Source organism: Silene latifolia, chromosome 11 (genome assembly GCF_048544455.1).
Source record: "Silene latifolia isolate original U9 population chromosome 11, ASM4854445v1, whole genome shotgun sequence".
Classification (NCBI taxonomy): domain Eukaryota; kingdom Viridiplantae; phylum Streptophyta; class Magnoliopsida; order Caryophyllales; family Caryophyllaceae; genus Silene; species Silene latifolia.
In genome coordinates this window covers 107,227,259-107,233,214 of record NC_133536.1, presented here as the reverse complement: position 1 = coordinate 107,233,214, position 5,956 = coordinate 107,227,259, and positions in this window count along the sequence as shown.

The window sequence follows — 5,956 nt, the reverse complement described above, 5'->3', positions numbered from 1 at the left end:
AATCAAACCCGCGTCGTAGTTCGGCAACTGCTGCTGACACATGCCCAAAGTTTATCATCTGCTGGCATTTGTCCAAAATTCATCATCTGTTGACACTTGCCCAAAACTTATCATCTGCTGGCACTTGTCCGAATGGGACGGGACTTTCCAAGGAGGTTTCCGCCGCTTTCATCATTTGCTTTCAGCTACGGAATTCTTCCATTTCATACTCTTGTATTGAATTGAATTCTGAGTGGATGTCATCCTTTGCATCTTGATAATGGTCTCTGAAGCCAACGGCTTCAGAGCCCCCAGTTTGCAATGGCTCTAAAGTCGAAGACTTTAGAGCCCCCAGTTGAAGCATATCCTGCTATAGTTGGAACACAAAAACGTACTAGCAATAATCATCACATAAGCACATTTGGATCATCGATCTTGAAATTGGGTCATTTGAAAGATTGGGTCATCGACCCGAAAATTGAATTTGAAAATTTTGAATAATTGGGTCACTGACCCGAATTTTGAATTTGACATCACTTGGAATGTAGGGTCATCGACCCGAAATTTGAGTTTGAAAGACTGGGTCATCGACCCGAAATTTGAACATGTTGAAAATTTTGAATAATTGGGCTATCGACCCAAATTTTGAATTTGAAATGAATCACTTGGATGTTGGGTCGTCGACCCAAAATTTGATTTTGAACTTTGAGATTTGAACCTTGACTTGAAATGTACCACTACTTGGATCATCTATCTCATAATTCGCAAAAAGTTTTTGAAATTTCGGAATTCTGAAATCTTTGGCATTTTGAAATCGAACCTTGACAGGTGAGCAGGAAATACGACTCAGACACTCTGTATGACTCGTAAACCACGTGGGCGTAGCCCGCTACCGTAAAACAAAAAGGAAAATAAAACCGTAAGTGTGCACGGGTTTTAATTCAAATATTGACTTGTTGGAGGTAGAAATGTAAATTGGCCGTTCCGGCGCCAAAAGATGGCTAATGGGAATCACAAGGCCATCGGACTTGAGACAGAGATATCGTATGGCATGGGCGTGCTCCCGAGGGCACATGGGAATCAAGATCACTTGGCATTGACAAGGTGGATTAAACTCACGGAGCAACAACGTTGGCTTCGCCCAGACACTAAACACAGACTGATTTTATGAGAACACTTAGACATCACACATGACTTTTGTTGGGAACATTCTGTCACTCTTCTCCTCGCCTCCTTTCTTTTCAGCGAGTTTCATCATTTCTTGCCACCGCCTTCTTTCTTTTCAGCGGGCTTTTACTATTTTTTCTTCCACGCCTTCTTTCTTTTCAGCGGGTTTTTCATATTTTCTATTCCCAACACAAACCCACATCTATGTGACTCAGCATCTCTGCCTAAACCGTTAGATAAAGCTCATTATGAGACTCGATACTATTCATCCGAACCTATATCCTCATCATAGCCTACATCGAGTGCTAAGACCGACTCAAACAAAGGTGGCTTCATTTGGACTTGGTTAAGACCCGTAAGAAACCGACAAGATGACAACTTGGTTGATGAGTGGATTGAATCCCTTATTCTGAAGGACTGCCTACGTATTTGCGTGGAGCGAAATCAAATCCGACGTAGTTCGATCAAGGTGCATAAACATGGCATTGTGATTGTGTGTACACACTCGAAGGTTTCACCTAAGGTATCATGTCATATCCCATTCTAGCCTGTAAAGTACCGTTAAATCCCGTGTTTGGGGTTAGGTGTAAAAGGCTTGTATCTTTTGGGATGTGGAGCTTGGTAATAACAAGTTGGAATGGTTAACCATCATTCTGAAGGTTTGTTTTGTGGTGCTGAGGCCAAGGGCTATGGCTGCTGATGTGGTTGGAATGGGTGTCTCGGTTTTGATGAAATCCGAGTGCAAATGGGTTGGAAAACAATGTGGGTTCAAATCTCCATATCTGGACCCTAAAGGTCAGGGTGTAACAAAGACAAGCGGAATGATTCTCAAAATTCCTGACTATCCCCTTGTAACCGTCTCAGGAAGGACTTAGAGGGTAAAGAGGTTACTACTTACGCTTTTGGGCTTCGCCCATTGAACTTCAACTATGGGTATTTGACTTGAATTCTGGCTTCCGTAACTTCGACATTCAACCAAAAAGCATTCCGCAATAACTTCAACATCTTTTTTTCTTTTTTTCTTTTTTTTTCTTTTTCTTTCATCACGTTTCTTTTTTCATTTTTCTTTTCTTTCATCGTCTCTTTTTTTTTTCATCTTTTCATCTTTTCATTCTTTTTCATCTTTTTTCTCTCTTTGAAAATGATGTTCTATTCATTCTCTTAGTCATAAATGGATACACCTTGAAAACTGGGCTTCGCCAACTAATTTGGGTAAGAACTAACAATTCCTTGTTAGAACGGGTTGATATCTTCTCTCTTCGAGATGGGATGATTTTGTTGGGGAAAAAGGCTTGCCTTCCGTCATCGATATGGAAAACAAGGAGCTAGTCTGGGTTCGTCCTAGAATCATCTAAAAGCTTGTCAAAAGCACTGGTTCTGATGGAGGTTTTCTACCGCCAGACATGGAATAGGTAAAGGAATCAAACACGGGATCCTAGTGTACCTTACATTTTGAAACAGGACATATTTCTACCCCAGGGATTCCTTTGAGTGTGTTGTGCGTTTTATCATGTTTCGGAATGATTGAGGATTGGAAACAAGACATATTTGTAAACGAAACTGCAACTTTTTTATTGGAATGAGAAATGCTTAACAGACTCGAAGGAACGATTCCTAGGACACACCCTAGGTCATCGTGGAACAAACGACTCAACTTCAAGAAAAGAAAGTCCTAGACTCGACTCGACTAAGATAAGAAAACAGATCCCGACTCATAATTTTCAAATCTGGTCTTGAGCTTTCCCTTGTTCAGTTGTCAACTTAGATGCTCGGCTCTTGTCCTTGATCCCTTTGATGATCTGCCTCCATCCCGAGGTAGTCCTCTGAGGATCTACGCCAGTGATGAAGGTTGGTGAATCAAATTGTCTTTTATTAACTTCGTTAACGAGAGGAGTACATTCTAGAACAAGACTCCCGACTTGAATTTCATTCTTCGGGTTTGGCAAGAATTCAAAGCAATCCACAAATATTTTCCCGATAAACACCCCTTTCAAGTGACATGGGCGGATAAGATGGGAATAATCGACATTGTATTCAACAGAAACAAAGTTGGCGTGATCGCCAAATGGATTGGTGATGTTATTGGGTTTAACAGTTGGGATCGGGAGTGTTCCATTCTCGATCATGTCTTGAATTTCGTGCTTCAGTCGATAGCACCTTTCAGTATCATGGCCTTTCCCTTGATGAAAGGCACAGTAGGCATTTGGTTTATACCATTTACCTTGTTGATCAGCGGGAGGGTCCGGAGTTGGACCAATAGGCTTCAGCTTTCCTTGGGCTATGAGCCTTTGGAGAGCGTATGTATAAGTGCATCCGATATCGGTGAATGCCCTAGGTGTTTGGCGCTGCGACTTCTTCGATTGCCCTTCTAAGAGATTGATGGCTTCATCAATATGGGTCGTTGCTGGGGCCTTGCCCTTAGACGATGAGGCCCCTTGGTACCCTTTTGGCTTCTCAGCTTCAGCCATTCGGACATCGTCCTCTACCTTTATCCCGATTCTTATCAATTCTTTGAAAGAACCAAAATTCTGGTATTTCAGAGCATTACGGTAAACAGGTCGTAAATTCTTCACGAACTTATCTACCATTTCAACTTCATCAGGCTTCTTAGCTAGTTTCACGCTTTCAGCGCGCCATCTTGCGAGGAATTCAGTAAAGCCCTCTTTTTCCTTTTGTGTCATAACCTCCAAAGTTCTTATGTTGGTTTGAATCTCGACGTTGTCATCATAGTGCTTACAGAACTCCACCGTAATATCTTCGAAAGTGGGGAAGTTCTTAAGGTCAAGATTATAGAACCACGCCTTCGGGTGTTCACCCAGAGATTGGGCAAAAATTTCAGAGAGCATATCAGCAGGTACTCCCTTCAGTGCTAGGTACCCTTTATAGGCCTTAACATGGTGGACTGGATCTTCGGTGCCCTTGAATTTTGGGATGTCAGTGAGTACCATGTTCGTGGGCAACTTATCCTGAACTGGGGCATAGGCCCTAGCATTCTCATAGTGGATGTTCTTCCCCTGGGAGAGTTTCAAACGGTCTTCGATGAACTTGAACCGTTTCTCTAGATCAGTCAGAGGTGGGGTAGATAGAGGGGAATCTTCACCCAGCTTAGATTCGATTGCATCCATTCGGGTCATCATGAGGTTCACGGCCTCAGTGAGCTTGTTAACAGCATCTTCCATTGCTAGACGTCGGGTTTTTGGCGGCCTTTCTACAAGAAAACCCCGTACTGAGTCAATATTTAAAGTAAGAGCCCCTGCACACTTAAGGACACGACCCCAACTTGACTCAAACAAAGACTCGACTTGAGATTGACTAACCAGAGGTTCGACTCACGGTTGGATCTAGACCTTGGTTCATTTTAGACTCGACAAAACGACATGACTCATACTGTCATAAATCGGTTATAAACCGGACTCGGTGTGGCCAAACCCGTGATTGGACTAACATAGCCCATAGGTTCGGGTGAAACGCCCTAAATGGCCTAGCTTGGGCGTTTTTGTGGACTATCCTAGACCAAAAGGTCGACCAACATGACTCAAGGCCCAAGAGGTGAGCTTGGGTGACCCAACAAGGTCGTGTTCTAGACTCTTAGAACGAAACACACCCGGCCTAACATGGCCATGACCTGGACACGACTTGACGCATTTCATGCTTGGTTGAGGTTCGAAAGGCATATTGGATTGGTTTTGAAAAAAATGAAAGATTGATTCGAAAATGAGATTTAAAATGGGCAGCATGCCGGCTATAAAAGCTCATTTTGGGCCGAAAATTCTAGTCCTATTTGGGCAGCATTCCGCGTTTTTAAAACCATGCTATTTTGAAAGTAAGTTGTTCAAAAGTTCGGTTTTGAATGGGAAATTTCGAAAAGACTCGGGAAAACAATTTGCACATTGTCATTCTCATGTTACAAGGATGTATGCTCCTAGACATCTCTAAGTCTCGGCAAGTCTTCTACAAGAAGGTCTATGCCCTCCATCCTTTTGCGGTCTTATAGAGCAAGGTGTCTTAAGGTAGAGTACCTAGAAGATCGTCCCCACCATCAAGAACCACGCGAGGTGAAGTGGAAGCGAGCAATGTGCAGCTTCCTAGCATAGTGGGATGTCGCCCCCACGCATCACGAAGAAACGCATTGGGACGGCCCGGCAAGTCCTTAAGGGTTTATGCATGAATCGTAGAACTATGAGTAATGTTTTACTTTCCAACACTTTCTTTTCAAGTTTCACCTCGGAGGAAAAGACCCTAGAAACAAAGTGTAACTAGTCCTCTTTTCCCCAGTGAGTCGCCAAATCGTGGACAAGGCCCTCGGGAATCTGCGTCCCGCGGGATCCACACTAGGCATAATCGACTCGAGGTTCCTTCGAATCGAATTAGGACCAATTAGAGTCGCCACCAAGTTTTTTGGGAACTTGGAACCGTTCAAGTCAACTTTACACCTTTCATCGAAAAGCATAAAGCCCATCGACTACGAGTGATTAAAGATAAAGACTTGTACCCTATATCACTCGATTTGAATGACTCTCGTAATCCAATGGTATTTAGACGGATCCACAAACCATAGATCTTGAGTAAGGGGTGAGGGTACGTGTTGGGAAGCCCATAAGGACACCCAACCCCGCCCGTCGATAACGGCCTCTACTAAGTCAAGTGTCGGATTTCAAACAAGGTCATAGCTACTACGATGTATGATATGCAAACGTTGTTTTAACCCTATCATGTGACAACAATTTCTATGTCGTTTTAGATGCAACTAAACTAACTTTGTCAAAGTTGTAATTTAGCATGTGGGTTGATTGATCTAAGCAACATATAA